This window comes from Peromyscus leucopus, chromosome 12 (assembly GCF_004664715.2).
Source record: "Peromyscus leucopus breed LL Stock chromosome 12, UCI_PerLeu_2.1, whole genome shotgun sequence".
Taxonomy (NCBI): Eukaryota; Metazoa; Chordata; class Mammalia; order Rodentia; family Cricetidae; genus Peromyscus; species Peromyscus leucopus.
In genome coordinates this window covers 63,243,172-63,260,556 of record NC_051073.1, presented here as the reverse complement: position 1 = coordinate 63,260,556, position 17,385 = coordinate 63,243,172, and the positions used below count along the sequence as shown (strand labels likewise).

The following is a 17,385-nucleotide window of genomic DNA, read 5'->3' as shown; positions in this document are numbered from 1 at the left end:
TATTGCCTCTAGTCTACGTAAAAGTCTGGTGATGGGGGTGCACGCCTTTAATCCCAACACTTGGGAAGGGAGATGCAAGAGGATATGAATGAGTTCGAGGCCAGCCTGGTCTACACAGTGAGTTCTAGGAAGCCAGGGCTATACAGGGAAACCCTGTCTCAAAAGTGAATGCTGGTGCTTAGCTGGCGGCATTTAGGAGTATCCTTCAGGACAGCCACCATCTTGTAGCATTAAGCTGTACTCGGAAAAGATCACCCGAGCTGGGCATCCTCTCAAAGGGGTGGGAAGGGTCGTTGAGTATCCAGCAGCTCCCTGCAGGCTTTGTTTGCAACTGCCTTAACTCCAGGTGGCCTTGGGGAGAGGCTAGATGGGGAAAGACTAGGGAAGGGGGGCTTCTGTGGGCCGCTAGGAAAGTCATCTCAGCTGAGTGAAGACAGGTGTGGCATTTGGGGGTCATCCCTACTCCAGTAACTTCTCACCTCTGTAACCAAACCAAATAAACTCATTGGTTCTCCAGAGTGAACTTTGGTGAAATGGTGCCACAGTTTGTGGTCGGACCTTAGGAGGGATAGGTGCTTTCATCTTCCCAGGGGAAGAATTGTAGCAACAGCTGGCTTTATCCTTTTTATAAATCAGTTTTGGGCACCATCCATAAGATAATGCTACCCACATTCATGCTGGGTCTTCCTTCCAGGCAACCTCAGGAAATGGTTTCATGGATAACACCCAAAGGTGATTCCGAATCCTGCCAAGTTGACATCGAAGTTAGCCATTGTTCAGTTACTTTGCTACTGCTGGTTTCATTAGTGATGTAGAAAGAAAGAATGTGTGCGCGTGTTCACGTGGAGGTCGGGGGACAGCGTTTGGAATTTCTCTCCTACTTTGTTGAGGCATTCTGGTATGCCAGGTAAGCTTCCTGGCAAGCTTCCAGGAAGCCTACACCAACAGTTACTGAAGCCTCTCCTAGAAGCTTAGAGAACAAAGCTTGGAGACAAATGCTTTTGATTATCCTGATTTGCCTATTGTGAGAAGCAAGGAATTGGGTAGCTGCATGCATGGCACTTTTGATAGTGTGTGGGAAAATAACGATGCTGGCTGATTGCTTCCAGCATCTCTGGATAAAATGATAAAGGAAAGCATGAGCTCTATAATAAAATTAACCAGCTTCTTAGCATCTCAAGATACAGTGAGGAAGAACACCCATGAACGCTGATAAAATTGATTAGGCTCCAGATACACATAAACAGTCTAAAGGTGTCTAAATGTGCCCTGAAGGAGAAACTTCTCTACAGAAGCCACAATAGCTCGTTTCAGAAAAATCAAACTGAAACTCTCAATAAGATTGGCTGAATTAAAATTCAAGTTCCAGCCTTGGAGGGTGTCGAGTGGTTCAAGTAAATATATTGGTTGGTAAGGAACGAGATGCTGTAATAGGACAGGCATGGAAGACCCCACTGAGCCGGATGACTCCCCGATTCTCAGTGCTTTATCTCACCCCAGGATAATCCCTATCCTGAAACCCAACCCCTGAAGTATTGCCCTCCCAGCCTTTACCTGAGGAAATTAACCCTTCATTGTCTGCCTAACCAGCAGTGATTGTCACTGAGGGCCACCAATAGTTGCCTCTGGACCTATAACCAGACTTAAGGCTGAGCAGGCTCCTAGAGGGGAGGTAGAAAGTGTGGTCCATGAGGAGGTGTGCTGTACTGCTAGGAGATTAACGAGTTTTCTAATGCATTCAAGTAGAAGTCTGGAGAAAACTTGTGGGAATGCATTTAAGGGTGTGGGATAATGTGGAAGGAACATAAAATTGGGTCAGACTGAGCTTATTGATATGGGCCCACTAAGTGGAGAGTCTAGGTTTAATGTGGAAGTTTGCACAGTTAAAAATGGTATGAAAAGTTTTTTTGACTGGTTGATTAAAATATTTGTCAAAAGAGGGCCTTAAGGAAAAGCATCTGGAGAAGCCGAGAAGCCTGGTATCCCTAGGCTTAGTGTTGAAGGGATGTTTTTGTTTGTTTTTCAAGACAGGGTTTCTCTATGTAGCTCTGTGCCTTTTCCTGGAACTCACTCTGTAGCCCAGGCTGGCCTCGAACTCACAGAGATCCACCTGGCTCTGCCTCTAATGAAGGTGTTTAGGCCCACTTCACCTGGCTTGATGAAGGGATTTTGTTGTTGTTTTTTGTTTTGTTTTTTTTCCAGACAAGGTTTCTCTGTGTAGCTTTGTGCTTTTCTGGAACTCACTTGTAGCCTAGGTTGGCCTTGAACTCACAGAGATCCGCCTGGCTCTGCCTCCTGAGTGCTGGAATTAAAGGCATGACCACAACGCTCCGTCTTGATGAAGGGATTTTTTTTTTTCACAATTGTATATTTGAACATTTTTATAAGTAACTAATATATTTAAAATCATTTTTTGTTTTTGTTCTTATGTAGTCAGCCTCTCTATGTACAAAGATCCTTGTTATTTTGTTTTTCAAGTCTGGGATTTCGCTCTATGTACGTCTTATGCTGCCTTTCACTGGAACTTCACTTGGTAGCATCCAGGCTGGCCATCAGCGAGGATATCACAGAAAGCTTGCCTTTCAACTGCTCTATTTCCTTTTCCTCAATCTTCAGAGACACCTTGGTCAGGCGGCTTTCCTTATTTTTCTTTAATCCAGAGTCCGACAGGACCATGATGAAGGGATTTTAAGGTTCGGGAAATTGCAATACTAGAGTGGTATGCTGTGTAAAACCTAATCCTTCATAATAGGAAGGCCCAGAAGACACGCCCTTCACTCATCCTATAAGATAGGAAATGGTGAGAGGCACAAGCACGTGTTTGTTTTTCAAGGCAGGGCTTCTCTGTGTAGCTCTGCGCCTTTCCCCGGAACTTACTCTGGTTGCTGGGAATTGAACTCAGGACCTCTGGAAGAACAGTCAGTGCTCTTAACCACTGAGCCATCTCTCCAGCCTGCACCAGCACATTTGAAGAGCTTTATTGTCTCCCTTTTCCTGTGCCAGACCTTAGGGTTAGAGATGCTGCTGCTCATTTGGAGGAACTCAATGCAATGGGTTTAATTGGACCCTGAGGTAGCAGGGGCCAGGTGGGCTGGCTGCCCTGGATAGCCAAAGGTGAGATGATTGTAGTTTTCATAGTGGGCAGCATAGGCCAATATCCATAATGGCCTGACCCATGGTGGCCAGCACAGGAAAAGTGATTTTGATGGTGGCATGACTCCTGTGGACATTTGGTACTGACTAATCGGTCACGGTGTTTCTAAGCGTGAAATAGGGAAGAAGCCTACTGCATTTTTTGTTTGATCTGTATAAGCAAGTAAATTCTCCAACAAATGAAAGAAAGGCTACATGGAGCCGTGACAAGAGGGAATCTCAGCCCGTGAACCAATTTCCAGACAAGTCATTTTACAGATCTAGAATCCCTTGAATGAAAGGATGGCCAGGTCCCCTGAGAAAGGATCTTGCTGAAAAGTATCTAAAACTTTTAAGTGGTTCTCAACCCGTGGGTCACGATCCCTTTGGGGGGTGGGTCACATATTGGATATCCTGCCTATCAGATATTTACATTATGATTCAGAACGGTACAAAATTAGTTATGAAGGAACAATGAAAGAATTTTACCATGGGGTCACCACACACAAGGAACTGTATTAAAGGGTCACAGCACTGGGAAGGTGAGAACTTAGGTCCTAAGAGTTTTACCGTTAGCTTTTCCCATCCTTCCTCAGCGGCCTTCTGCAAGTGTAACTGCACTGGAGACTTTCCGGGGTCTAGTGGATGCCCTCCAGTTAAAGTAGGGGCTAGCCGGGCGGTGGTAGTGCACACCTTTAATCCCAGCACTCGGGAGGCAGAGGCAGGCAGATCTTTGTGAGTTCGAGGTCAGCCTGGGCTATGGAGTGAGTTCCAGGACAGGTTCCAAGGCTACACAGAGAAACCCTGTCTCGAAAAGCCAAAATAAAATAAAATAAAATAGGGGCTATTATAGAGGTCAGGTAATAATGGGATTTGGGCTGAAGTTCATCTGGAATTACAGATGTGGGCCACCGCATCAGTATTTTTTTTTTCTTTGAGACAGGGTCACTGTACACAGCCATAGAGTCGTGACATGTTTGTGTTGTTTCATCGGAATGTGAGAGATGGCCATGAGGAATGGAATGTAAACATTATAGATCTTGTGTGTCTTCTGTTTGGTTGATTGGTTGGTTGTTTTGAGACAAGGTTTCTCTATAGCCCAGGCTAACCTCAGACCGGCATGCCTAGCCCAGGCCGGCATGCCTGACTATCTATCTTTAAAAGAAGACTTCCATTAAACATTATGAACTTTGGCTGGATATATACTTTTACCTTGAAGGTAATATTTTGAAGTAATTGGTGCTATTTTCTTTATTATATTATTGAAAAGTCCTCTACATTTCTGACTCCTAACTATTCAGGTTCTAGGGATTGAACCTAGGGCCTTACACTAAACAGACGCTCAACCCTGAGTCACACTCACACACACACACACACACACACACACCTGTTTTCTTTTCTTTTTTTTTTTTTTTTTTTTTTTGGTTTTTCGAGACAGGGTTTCTCTGTGTAGCTTTGCGCCTTTCCTGGGACTCACTTGGTAGTCCAGGCTGGCCTCGAACTCACAGAGATCCGCCTGGCTCTGCCTCCCGAGTGCTGGGATTAAAGGCGTGCGCCACCACCGCCCGGCCACACACACCTGTTTTGGTTTGGTAGTTGTCTAAAAATATTTTTTCTGGGTCTGAAAAGATGACTCAGCAATTAAAAGCATTGGCTACTCTTCCAGAGGATCCGGGTTTGATTCCAACTGCCCACAAGGAATCTAATGTCCTCTTCTGACCTTCAAGAGGAATGGGACCCACACATGATGCAACACATAGGAACCTGCAGGCAAAACGCCCACACGCATAAAAATAAATAAGCAAATCTAAAAACCACGACCGTTTGTCTTGGAGACATTTTCCATGAGCGATTATGACGTCTTCTATGACCGTAGCTTTTCTGGGGTGCCCTGTTCGCATGCCGGGCTGTTTGACTCGGTTAATTCACTCTTTAGAGCCTTGTCTCTGTTGACTTGAACTACTCCAGGGAGAGTTTTTCAACCTTATTTTCTAACTCCCTCTTGAAAGTGTTGCTACTGCAATTCTAACTTTCAAGAACGCTTTTCTCTCTGAATATTGCTTTTGACACCCACGTATTCTCCTGTCACAGAGATGCAGTTTTATTTCATCACTCAATATTAATATAGTTTCGAGGCTTTCTCCTGTTCTTTTTTTTTTTTTTTTTTTTTTGGTTTTTCAAGACAGGGTTTCTCTGTGTAGCTTTGCGCCTTTCCTGGAACTCGCTTTGAGACCAGGCTGGCCTCGAACTCACAGAGATCCGCCTGCCTCTGCCTCCCGAGTGCTGGGATTAAAGGCGTGCACCACCATCGCCCGACTGCTTTCTCCTGTTCTTGCTGCTGATTTCCCTGAGTTGGTTCATTTTTCCTTTTCCAAAGGTGTGAACCCCCCCCCCCAAGTATGTGGAGTTTGGTTATCTGCGAGGGAGGAGAGAGAGAGAGAGTAATTTGCATTTGTCTCCCTGAGAACCCCTCAGTGGAGTAATTGGCAGGCTCTGACACTTCACGGGGCACTGGTATCTGCAGGTCTTACTCTTAAATGTATCTGTCTCTCTAGAGAGGAGTTTCTGGGAAACTTGGTTTTTTAATCTAGGGCAATGGTTCTCAACCTGTGGGTTGAATGACCCTTTCACTTACTTCATTACAATTCATAAGAGTAGCAAAACTGCAATTATGAAGTAGCAAGAAAAGTAATGTTATGGTTGGAGATCACCACAACAGGAGGAGCTGTGTTTTTTTTGTTTGTTTGTTTTTTTTTTTTTTTTTTTTTTAAGATTCATTTATTTATTATGTATACAGTGTTCTGCCTGCATGCATGCCTGCAGGTCAGAAGAGGGCACCGGATCTCATTATAAATGGTTGGGAGCCACCCTGTGGTTGCTGGGGATTGAACTCAGAACCTTTGGAAGAGCAGCCAGTGCTCTTAACCACAGAGCCATCTCTCCAGCTAAGGAGCTGTGTTAAGGGGTCCCCACACAGCATTAGGAAGATCGAGAGCCACTGTTCTAGGGACTGCAACTTTGTTTATTGGTTATCTGGGTCCAAGGGAGCTAGCCTGCTGCCTAGCCCATTCACTCTGGAGGCTATCATTCGTTCACAGCTTTGAGCAGGGTTTGTTGATTTCCTCCCCTGCACCCGCCCCCCAAACCTTCAGTTTCCAGCTGCACACGGTGAGTCTCTTGTCATCTATAGGCAGGATAGGGAAAAGAAGTCTAGAGATAAAGGTTCCTATTTGTTTAGACAAGGTCTCACTCTGTAGCCCAGGATGGCCTCAAACTTGTGGTAATCCTCCTGCTTCAGACTCCCGGGTACTGCTGGGATTACAGGTGTCCACTGGCATTCCCCATTCCAAGAGTGCTGGGCAAAGACTGCACTCGGCCACAGACCCCGAGTGAGCCTCCGGGTGGCTTCAGGGCTCCCTCAGCTGTGACATCATCCCCCTCTGCCTCACTTAACGGTGCTTCCAAGTTTCTAAACTAACACAAAGCAGAGCTGACGGTTACCCTGAGGGGAAGGTGGCGTATGCCTATTTGAATTCCTGCATCAAAGTAAATCTCCATAAAGATTCCAAGTTGAAAAATAAAACCGTTGGGCAGTGGTGGCGACCCCTTTAATCCCAGCACTCGGGAGGCAGAGGCAGGCGGATCTCTGTGAGTTCGAGGCCAGCCTGGGCTACCAAGTGAGCTCCAGGAAAGGCGCAAAGCTACACAGAGAAACCCTGTCTCTAAAAAACAAAATAAATAAATAAATAAAATAAATAAATAAAATATCGATATGGTGTGTGGGGGAGATAAGATGTGCGTGTCAGGGAAATGAGGTACGTGTGGTAGGGGATAGGGGGAGTGAGGGGTTGTGGTGTGTGGGTGGGGTGTGTACATTTGTATGTGTGTGTGGGGGGGTGTGGGGGGTGAGGATGAGGTGTGGGGATGGGGGTGAGGATAGAGTGTATGGGGGAGGGGGGGAGGTGTGTTCAGTCAGGAAAGTGTTTGTCTTGTAAGTAAAGACTAAGCCATGAATACTTTCTCTCTATAAACTCCCAGGAGTCTCTTAAAATATTTGACTTCCTTTCCCCGCACTTTTTTCATTTAAAAAATGTGTGTGTGTTTTAATTACTATTCGGTTGCTGTGATAAAATACCATGACCAGGGGCTGGGAAAGATGGCTCAGCAGTTAAGAGCACTGGCTGTTCTTGCAAAGGACCCAAGTTCATTTCCCAGCACCCACATGGTGGTAGCTCACAACTGTCTGTAACTCCATCCAGTTCCAGGTGATCCAACACCCTCACCCAGACAGATGTGCAGGTGAAACACCAATGTATGTAAAAATAAATTTGGGATTGGGGATTTAGCTCAGTGGTAGAGCACTTGCCTAGCAAGCACAAGGCCCTGGTTTCAGTCCTCAGCTTGGAAAAAATAAATAAATAAATAAATAAATAAATAAATAAATAAAAATAATCACAACCAAGGCACCTTATAGAAAGAAGGGTGGGGGCTGGTGAGATGGCTCAGTGGTTAAGAGCACCAACTGCTCTTCTAGAGGTCTTGAGTTCAATTCCCAGCACCCACATGGTGGCTCACAACCATCTATAATGAGATCTGGTGCCCTCTTCTGTATACATAATAAATAAATAAATTTTTAAAAAAAAAAAAAAGAAAGAAGGGTTTATTTGGTTTCAGAGGGTAAGTCTACTAGTCAGGTTTCTCTAGAGGAAAAGAACTTATAGAATGAATCTATAGAGAGAGAAAAAGGGGATTTATTAGTATGGCTCACAGGCTATGGTCCAGCTAGTCCAACAATGGCTGTCTACCCATGGAAGGTCCAAGAGTGCAGTAGTTGTTCAGTCCATGAGGCTGGATGTCTCAGCTGGTCTTCAGTGTGCACTGGAACCCCGAAGAGGCTCTAATGTCAGTGAGGGAACGGACGTGCTAGCCAGAGTGAGCGCAAACAGGCAAAGAGAGAGCAAGCTTCCTTCTGCTACATCCTTTGTACAGGCTGCCGGAGCAGGTGTGTCCAGATTAAAAGTGGATCTTCCCACCTCAAAGGATTTAATTAAGGAAAAAAAAAAAAACAAAAAAAAAAAAAAAAAAAAAAAAACAGCTCACAGGTGTGCCTAGCCCTCGAGTTTTAGTTAATTCAGTCGTAGTCAAGGTGACAGTCAAAAAGAGCCATCCCAGTAAGAGTCCATCATGACAGCAGGTGGTGGGGGCGGAGGGTTGGGGGGGCAGGCTGAGAGAGAACATCCCCAATTGTGAGCACAAACAGAGCAAGCTAAAAGTGGGGGAGGCCACATAATCTCAGAGCCCGACCTCAGCGACACAGTGACATTCTTGTGACCGGCTTCCTCCAGCAGTACTGCACCTCCTAGGACGTCCCAAACAGTGCTACCAACTGGGGACGGAGTGTTCAAATGCCTGAGCCTGTGGAGGACAGTTCTCATACAAACCAGCATGATGTGTATGTGTGCAGTGTGCTCGTGTGTGGTGTGTGTAGGTGCATATGTGTGTATGCGGAAGCCAGAGAACAACTTCCGGTGTTCCTCGGGCGTGCCCACCTTGTTTCCCACACAATCTCTCATTGGCCTGGTACTCGTCAAGTAGGCGGGGCCCCAGAGATCTACCGCTCTCCACCTCCCCATCCCTGAGATTACAGTTTAATGCCACTGTGCCTGGCTTCCTCCTACTCACATGGATCATGTGACTCAAATTTAGGTCCTCCAAGCACTGCTTTCTGATGTATCTCCCCTGTGGGGCATTTACCCACCAACCCCACAGCTCCCCAGAGTTTTCTTGAATGCCAGCAGCAGGAAATATTAGATAGAAGGATTTATTGCGGAGATAAACAAATAGAAAATAAAGGATAGCCTCGAGAGGGCCTGGAACCTTTTCCAACGGGCCCCGACTGTCTCTGCCCCAGAGTTTTTATAGAGACGCCAAGGGGTGGAGCAAAAGACCTCCTCCCCCAGCACAGCCAAGTGCAGGCCATCTCAGACACCTGCACTCAGGCCCGTGGTCCTGATCATCCTCTATTCGGACCTGCTGGGTAAAGCCACGAGGAACCCGAGAACGGGCTCCCACACTCCCTAGTGCCTCATTCTGTATATTTTTTTTGTAGTTTAGCTTTGGCATGCACATGAGTGTGAGTGTGAGTGTGAGTGTGTGTGTGTGTGTGTGTGTGTGTGTGTGTGTGTGTGTGTGTGTGTGTGTTGGAGAAAGTTGAGTGAGAAGGTCGGCAGTAGGATTGTGGATGTAGTTCCTCTGGAAGAGGGTTTGGCTAGCATCTGTGAAGCCTGAGGTGCTGTGGGATGTCGTTCCGTACGCTGTGGATATCTGTTACTCCATTGGCTAATAGATAAAGCTGCATTGGCCTATGGCAGGGCAGGAAAATCCAAGAGAGCTCGTGGAAGGAGAAAGAAGGGTAGGAGGAGATGCCAGCCACTGCCCAAGGAGCAGCAAGATGCCAACAGACCGGTAATGCCATGGCCATGTGGCAACTTATAGATAATAGAAATGGGTTAAGTTGAAAGAGCTAGCTAGCAAGAAGCCTGCCATAGACCATCCAGTTAGTATTAATATAAGCCTCTGAGTGATTATTTTATAATCGGCTATGAGTCCTGGGTGAGAGAGATTTGTCCTGCACCACGGGCCAGGAGGGACACAGGAAATATTCCAGCTCACTGAGGTTCAGTTCCAACCACCACAGAAAACAACAGAGACAGGTAGAGAGGAGCTCCGGATTTGTGTCTGGTTTGTGGAGATTGCAATCCAAGTTCAATCACGTGACTGAGAATCCTTCCCTAAGGCTCAGAATGTCCATTTCTTCGTTGATGTTGGAAGCGGGGCTGAGCTAGTGCTCTCTGAGACAGATCATTTCTTGTTCTAACATAAAACTCCTCTCCTGGGCGAGGGGCATAGCTCAGTAGTAGAGTGTACAATACAAGGTCCTGGGTTCTATTCCCCATCACCTCTATAGAGAGGGTATGTGGGGAACAGAAACTGAAACAAACCGTCTTCCATGGTCCTAGTTAGTGTTCTACCACTGCGAAGAGACGCGATGACCACAGCAACTTCATAAAGGAAGACATTTCATTGTGGGTGGCTTACAGGTCCGGAGGTTTAACTCCTTATTGTCATGGCAGGAAGCATGGCGGCGTGTAGGCAGACACGGTGCCGGAGAGGAGCTGAGAGTTCTACATCTGGATCAGCAGGTTACAGGAAGAGAGCATGGCATTGAACCTGGCTTGAGCATTTGAACCCTCAAAGCCTGCCCCCAGGTGACACACTGCCTCCAAAAAATCCACACCTATTCCAACAGGGCCACACCTCCCTATGAGCCTAGAGGGTGGGGGTGGGGGACATTTTCATTCAGACCACCACAGCCATGAAGTGCATTTATTTCCCCGGGAAGTGGTGGTGCACACCTTTAATCCCAGCACTCAGGAGGCAGAGGCAGGTGGAGCTCTGTGAGTTCCAGGCCAGCTGGTTTATAGAGTGAGATCCAGGACAGCCAAGGCTACACACAGAAACCCTGTCTCAAAAAACAAAACAGAAGCCATTTGGGCAAAAGCATATACTATGTGACACACTGCAGTTCCTAACACCGCTATGATGAACAAATATCGAATGGAGAGGTGGAAAGGATGGAGGAGCGGAGCGGTGAACGTGTGGAGAGAGGCTGACCTAGAGACTGGACTGTGGTGACTGTGTAAGAGAAGGCTGCAGTGGATGAGGGACATGTCCTTGCTGAGTATGATCTTTAGACAGGGTGGTGTGCAGAAGCCTGGATCTTTTGCAGACTTGGCCCCCAACACGCTGCCCATCCACACGATTGCCCTGGTTCTGAGCACTGACAGGATGTCCAAGATGAAGAAGGGTCCATTTTCTGGATTGGACCTCCTCGGGAGACCTCGATGGTCGGGGCTGTACCTGGAGGCCACATTGTTGGTATCTGTGGTCTGTTGCCCCAGATACCATATTGAAGCCTGAGGTCCATGTGGACGTCCAGGGTCCTACAGCAGCCAGGGGCCATGTTAATGGGAGTGGCCTGTGCAGCAACCTGCGGGCCATGTTGGTATCTGTGGGCAGTGCTGTGGCCTATGGCTGTGTCTGGGTCAGTGTGTCGTCTGTTTCAGTCAGGGGCCAAGTGGATGTCTGTGGCCAATGTCAACCACCAAGGGCCATGAGGATATCTATGGTCTGTGCTGCCTGAAACCATGTTGATGTCCTTGGCCTGTGCTGCCCCCAGGGGCTATGATGGTGTCCATGGCCTGTGCTGCAGCAGAGGGCCGTGCTGATGTCTGTGTTCTGTACCGCCACCGGAGACCATGTTGTGGTCCACGGCACGTGATGATGCCGGAGATCATATGGATGTCCGCGGTCCTTGCTCCCGCTGACTGAAACAAGAAGCACCTGTAGATATGATGACTGCAGATGCACAGTTGAGAAAGAGGGACATAGAAGGCTTCTGTGACCACCCCTAACCCAGCCCCACCCCCACCCCCAAATAAAGTAACAGCCTAAACAGGAAGTCATCAAAGAGAACTCTTAGAAAGTGCGATGAGGATGCTGAAGTATAACTCTCCACACTGATGGCATCTGTCGCGGGTACAGGCGGGGTAGGACTCAGTTATCTGCAAGGGGCTGGCCACCGTGAGTTTGACCATGCTCCAGTGAGTATATGGGTAACACAAATTGGACATTTTTTTTTGTTTGTTTTTTTTTTTTTTTGAGGGGTGGGGGCCGGGGAGGTCACAAAGGTGAGGGGGTGGGCATGGGAGGATCTGGAAGTGAGTGTAATCAGGGTTCATGATGTGAAATTCCCAAATAATCAAATAAAATTATTCTTTTCAAAAGTGTGTGTTCGGGTCTGGAGAGCTGGCTCGATTGGTTAAAACACTTGTTGCTCTTGCTGAGGACCTGGGCTTGATTCCTAGAATGTACATGGCGGCTCACGACTGTCCCTAACTTCAATTCCAGAGGATCAAAGGCCCTCTTCCGACCTCCCTAGACACCAGACATACACATGGTACACAGATATACACGAAGGCAAAACACTTGATGTTTACCGATGCGTTTGGTGGTATGAACCTGGGAGACAGGGGCCTGAAAATAAGGCGGACTAAAGTCTCGTGCAATAGCCCACTTCATTCAGAGCATCAACAATTCATACTCTGAGGGTTAAGAAGAACCACCTGAGTGAGGTGTGCAGTCACAAGGACAAGCCACACGTGGCAAAAACATGTTTTCCCACAGAGCCACATGACTAACAACAGCTGAGGTAAACTCACTCCTGTCCGCTACACCTGGAGGAGCAGGAAAACACATTCCAAGAATAATTCTGTGTTCCGAAGAAACTGAGGTCACAAGACTCTTGTTTTCTTGGAGTTTTCTCACAAACACTCAACATTCTCACAGGACTCCATTCTTGGACTGTGTTCTGACAACTCATTAACATAAAATAAAATAAACCTTTAAAAAATGTAAAAGAGTATTTCTTTCTGTAAGCCCAGATTCAGTTTGTCCTAAATGGGCCAGGGCTGGGCGTCACTCACCTGACATGTATTAAGCCCTGGGTCCCAGCCCCAGTGATTCCTAAATTGGGTGTGATGGTATACCCAGCCCTCAGAAATAGGAGGCAAGAGGTTAAGAAGTTCCAGGTCATCTCAGCTGCCTAGAGTTCAGGTAGCCTCACAAAGACAACCTGGAACAAGAGCCCCAGCCTGGCTCAGAGCAGCCTCTGAGGTCGCTCGTTAATGTTGCCTCCACCTGTCCACAAGTGTTAGTCAGGGTTCTCTAGCGTCACAGAATTCTATTCAAAAAGGGGATTCATTGGAATGCTTTACGGACTGCAGTCCAGCTAACCCAACAATGGCTAGTTGTGAACAGAAAATCCAAGAATCTAGTAGTTGCTCAGTCCCTCGAGGCTGGATGTCTCCCTGGTCTTTAGGGAGATGGATGATGGAATCCTGAAGAAGTCAGCTCCAAAGCCAATGAAGGAATGGCTGTGCTAGCAAGAGCAAGCAGGCAGAGCCAAAGCTTCCTTCTATGTCCTTGTTCAGCAGAAGGTGTGGCCCAGATTAAAGGTGTGTCTTCCTGCCTCAAGATCTAGAATAAAGGTGTGTGTCTTCTTCCTACCTCAAAGGTCCAGACTAGAAGTGGATTCACCCACTTCAAACCAAGCAGAAAATCTCTCACAGGTGTGCCCTGCATTTTTGGATCGTAGTTCATTCCAGATACAGTCAAGTTGACAACCAAGAACAGCCACCAGAGCAAGCATGGGGAATATCTTTGCAAACTTCTTCAAGGGCCATTTTGACAAAATGAAATGCACCTACCTTCTCATGGTAGGCCTGACTACCGCAGGAAATACAGCAGTTCTGTACAAATGGAAGCTGGCTGAAATAGGGACCACCATTCCCATTGCTGGGTTCCACCTGGAGGCCACTGAGTACAATAACATCATCTTCACTGTGTGGGATGCGGGTGACTTCAGGACAAGGTCCCGCTAATGTGGTACCCCTACTTCCAGAACACTCAATGTTTGATCTTGGTGATTGACAGAAACGCAGAGAGTGTGTGAATGAGGCCCATGAGAATGCTGGCCAAGGACGGGCTCTAAGATGCTGTTCTCCTGGTGTTTGCCAACCAGCAGGACCTCACAATGCCAAGAACGTGGCCCAAATCACGGCTAGGCTGGGGTTCCCCTCTCAGCACCACGGGGACAGGGACATTCAGATTACCTGTGCCACCAGCGTTTCTGGGTTCTATGAAGGACTAGACTAGCTGTCTGGCCAGCTCGGGAACCATACTGCTCCTTCCTCACATCCTCCTCTCTGTCTTCTGCTCTCCTTTCATGTGGCAAATGATGTGACTCTGTGGTCCATTGAGGCAGTTTTAGGCATGCTCATGCATTACTACATAGCTTCTTCTTCTTTTTTTTTTTTTTTTTTTTTTCTTTTTTTTTTTTTTTTTTTTTTATTGTAAAAAGGAAAGTCAACTCACTATTGGTGCCCAAAAGGGATTTTGGGGTCTGAGTGTTTGGCCTCTGGGAGCCAATGGGCTGAAGATTGATATGGGAAGCTGTTTGCTGGTTGTTTTTTTGAACCAAACTCCATGCATTAAAAAATAATAATAATAATTAAAAAGACAAGACAACCAGGGGCTAGGGAGATGGGTCAGCAGTCAAGAAGGCTCATTGCTCTCTGCGGCGGAAGCTGCCAGGCTTCTCACAACTGCCAGACAACTCCAGCTCCAGGGGATAACAGCGCCCGTTTCTGAACTCTGTAGGCAAACACACACACACACACACACACACACACACACACACACACACACACACGAAAACAAATCTGTAAAACGATGTTAAAAAGCTGGTCATGGTCCAACATGCTTTTAATTCCAGCACTTGAGGGGCAGAAAGAGGCAGAAGGGTCTCTGTGAGTTCAAGGCCAGCCTGATCTACACAGTGAGTTCCAGGAGAGCTAGGACTACAAAAAGAGAAATCCTGTCTCAAATAAATAGATGAGAATGAGTGAATAAACAAACAAACAAACAAACAAACAAATAAAAATAAAGCAATGCTAGATGTTGTAGGGTATTCACTAAAGAAGTATGCTCAGACATGGATTTAAGCCAATAGAAAGTCTTTATTAGCTGGCTAGCTGTTCAGTATCCCAGTGTATCCCTAAGCCTTTCTCAGGATGAGCTTTTAAGCACAAAATCATGTTCTGGGTTGACATGCTTCAGTTAACAAGAATAGTTAGCCAGAAGCAGAACTACAGAAGCTAAAAAGCAAGGTTAGTACATTTTGAGACTTTCCCAGAACTTTGTGGACTTTGATGGAGTAGGTCTTTGTTTTAGTTTTGGCAGGTGGTGCTGTCTACATGCTGGGTTTTACAGCCTGAGTGGTACCTCCGTCATGGAGTCAGTTGTGCTAAGGTCTGGGGGTCTGCTACAGCAGACAAGAAAACTTGAATATACAAAAGGGGGACTGTGCCTAGTATAGCTTTTGCTGTATAGCCTGGAGCTAGTCCACGGGATTAGCTATTTCCCTGTGGGAATTAACTACCATCCACAGCATGGTCACAATGGCGCCCTCATGACTGGCCTGTCTTTGAGTCACCTGCATTCTATAGCACGGTGCTTGTATTCATGCTCACATGGTCACCCAGGGGTGAGCTGGAGACCTCTGTGAGGTGCAGGGCCCAGCCTTATCTTTGATTGAATGATTGGGCCGCGGAATTCCCAGCTTGCTCTTGGACCCACTTGGGCATGCTGCCAGGAGACCTGAGTCTCACCTGCATGAACATGTGCAAACTGGGAGGGTAGTCCGCTCGGGACCAGATCTCTGAGTGCACTGCTCTACCTGTGAAGTAGCTTCTTCCCTCCGTCTGAGCGAGTCTGATTTACTGGCTGTCTTAGGGTTTCTATTGCTGTGCACAGCACCATGACCACGGCACCTCTTAGAAAGGAAAACATTTAATTGAGGTGGCCCGCTTACAGTTTCAGAGGTTTAGTCCATTATCATCATGGAGGGACATGGCGACATGCAGGCAGACATGGTGCTAGAGAAGGAGCTGAGAGTTCTACATCCAGATCTGCAGGCAACAGGAAGTGAACTCTATCACTGGGAGTGGCTTGAGCATATATGAGACCTCAAAAGCCACCCCCACAATGACACACTTCTTCCAACAAGGCCATACCTACTCCAACATGGCCACACCTCCTAATAGTGCCATTGCCTATGGGGGCCATTTTCTTCCAAACCACCACACGGACCAAGGATGACTTCTAATTTTTTCTTTTGTATATACTAAGCATCTAAGAAGCTGGAGCTGTTACACTTAGCAGGGAAACTATAGGCAGGGTTTTCTGTCCCACCAGCCACACAGAGTGGCAATATTAGGAGGTGTGGCCATGTTGGAATAGGTATGGCCTTATTGGAGGAAGTGTGTCACTGTGGGGGTGGCCTTTGAGATCTCATATATGATCAAGCCACTCCCAGTGATAACCACACAGAGACTTACTGTTAATTATAAACGCTTGGCCGATAGCTTAGACTTGTTACTAACTAGCTCTTACAACTTAAATTAACCCATATTTCTTTTTTTTTTTTTAAAGATGCATTTATTTATTATGTATTTAGTGTTCTGTCTGCATGTATGCCTGCAGACCAGAAGGGGGCAACAGATCTCATTAAGGATGGTTGTGAGCCACCATGTGGGTCCTGGGAATTGAACTCAGGACCTCTGGAAGAGCAGCTAGTGCTCTTAACCACTGAGCCATCTCTCCAGCCCTAACCCATATTTCTTCTCTACGCTCTACCATGTGGCAGTATCTTTTCTCAGCATAGCATGCTCATCTTCTGTTTCCTCTGCGTCTCCTGGTAACTCTCCCCTCCTTCTTCCCTGTGCTCTTTTTGTCTGGAAGCCCACCTAATCTCTACCTGCCTAACTATTGGCCATTTAGCCCTTTAATAAACCAATCCGGGTGACAAATCTTCACAGTGCACAAAGGGATGATTCCACAGCAGCAAACCTCAGAACTGGTTTACTTGGGCATCGTCATGGACCCTTCCACTGCTTTCAGTAAACAATTAGTAATCAACCAATAGGCAGACAAAACACAGGACACCTTTGCAATCTTTTCCTCTTCATTCAATAACCTAGAGGTGCCTCTGGTAACCTGCATCACTCTGTTTACCCTGCAGACAGCTGTCCAAACCTGAGCATCTGCCCTCATTGCCCCAGCTAATGTTCCTCTTGGTCTTACCACCTGACCACTTGAAGCTACTAAGTCATCTTGGATGGCTAAAGCGACATTCCAGGAACCAGGAACCTGCTGTCTTACTAGGGACATGCCTGTCACAGATGTCATAGGTCAACACCCTCACTTTTGCTGTTCACCCTCCCCCCCCCCCCCCCCGATTTCTGACACACTGATCGCCTTGTCTTCTGAAAGCAGTGTGGCAACTCACAGACCTGTGTTGGCTTCGAATTTCACACGGTTGACCTCTGGGTACCTAATTTCCTGTGCTGAATCAATCCCTGTAGGTCTTACCTTGCTGTGATTTACCAAACACACAGGGATGACTAGGGAGCAGCCATAAAGTCGTTAAGTAAGAGCGGGGATGTGATGAAACCGAGGTTTTAGGAAGATTAACCAGCAGTTAACGAGGAGGCCCAGCGTCTGAAGTCAGCAAGGTCATCCAGACAACACTCACGGTAATGACAGTTCAGGGGTGTGGATGTCACTGTATTA

The 17,385-nt window shown here is 46.9% G+C and overlaps 1 pseudogene; it reads left to right on the top strand.

The window, feature by feature from the left end:
- Positions 1 to 13,400: 13,400 nt before the first annotated feature.
- Positions 13,401 to 16,852, top strand: LOC114685396 (annotated as a pseudogene).
- Positions 16,853 to 17,385: the final 533 nt, after the last annotated feature.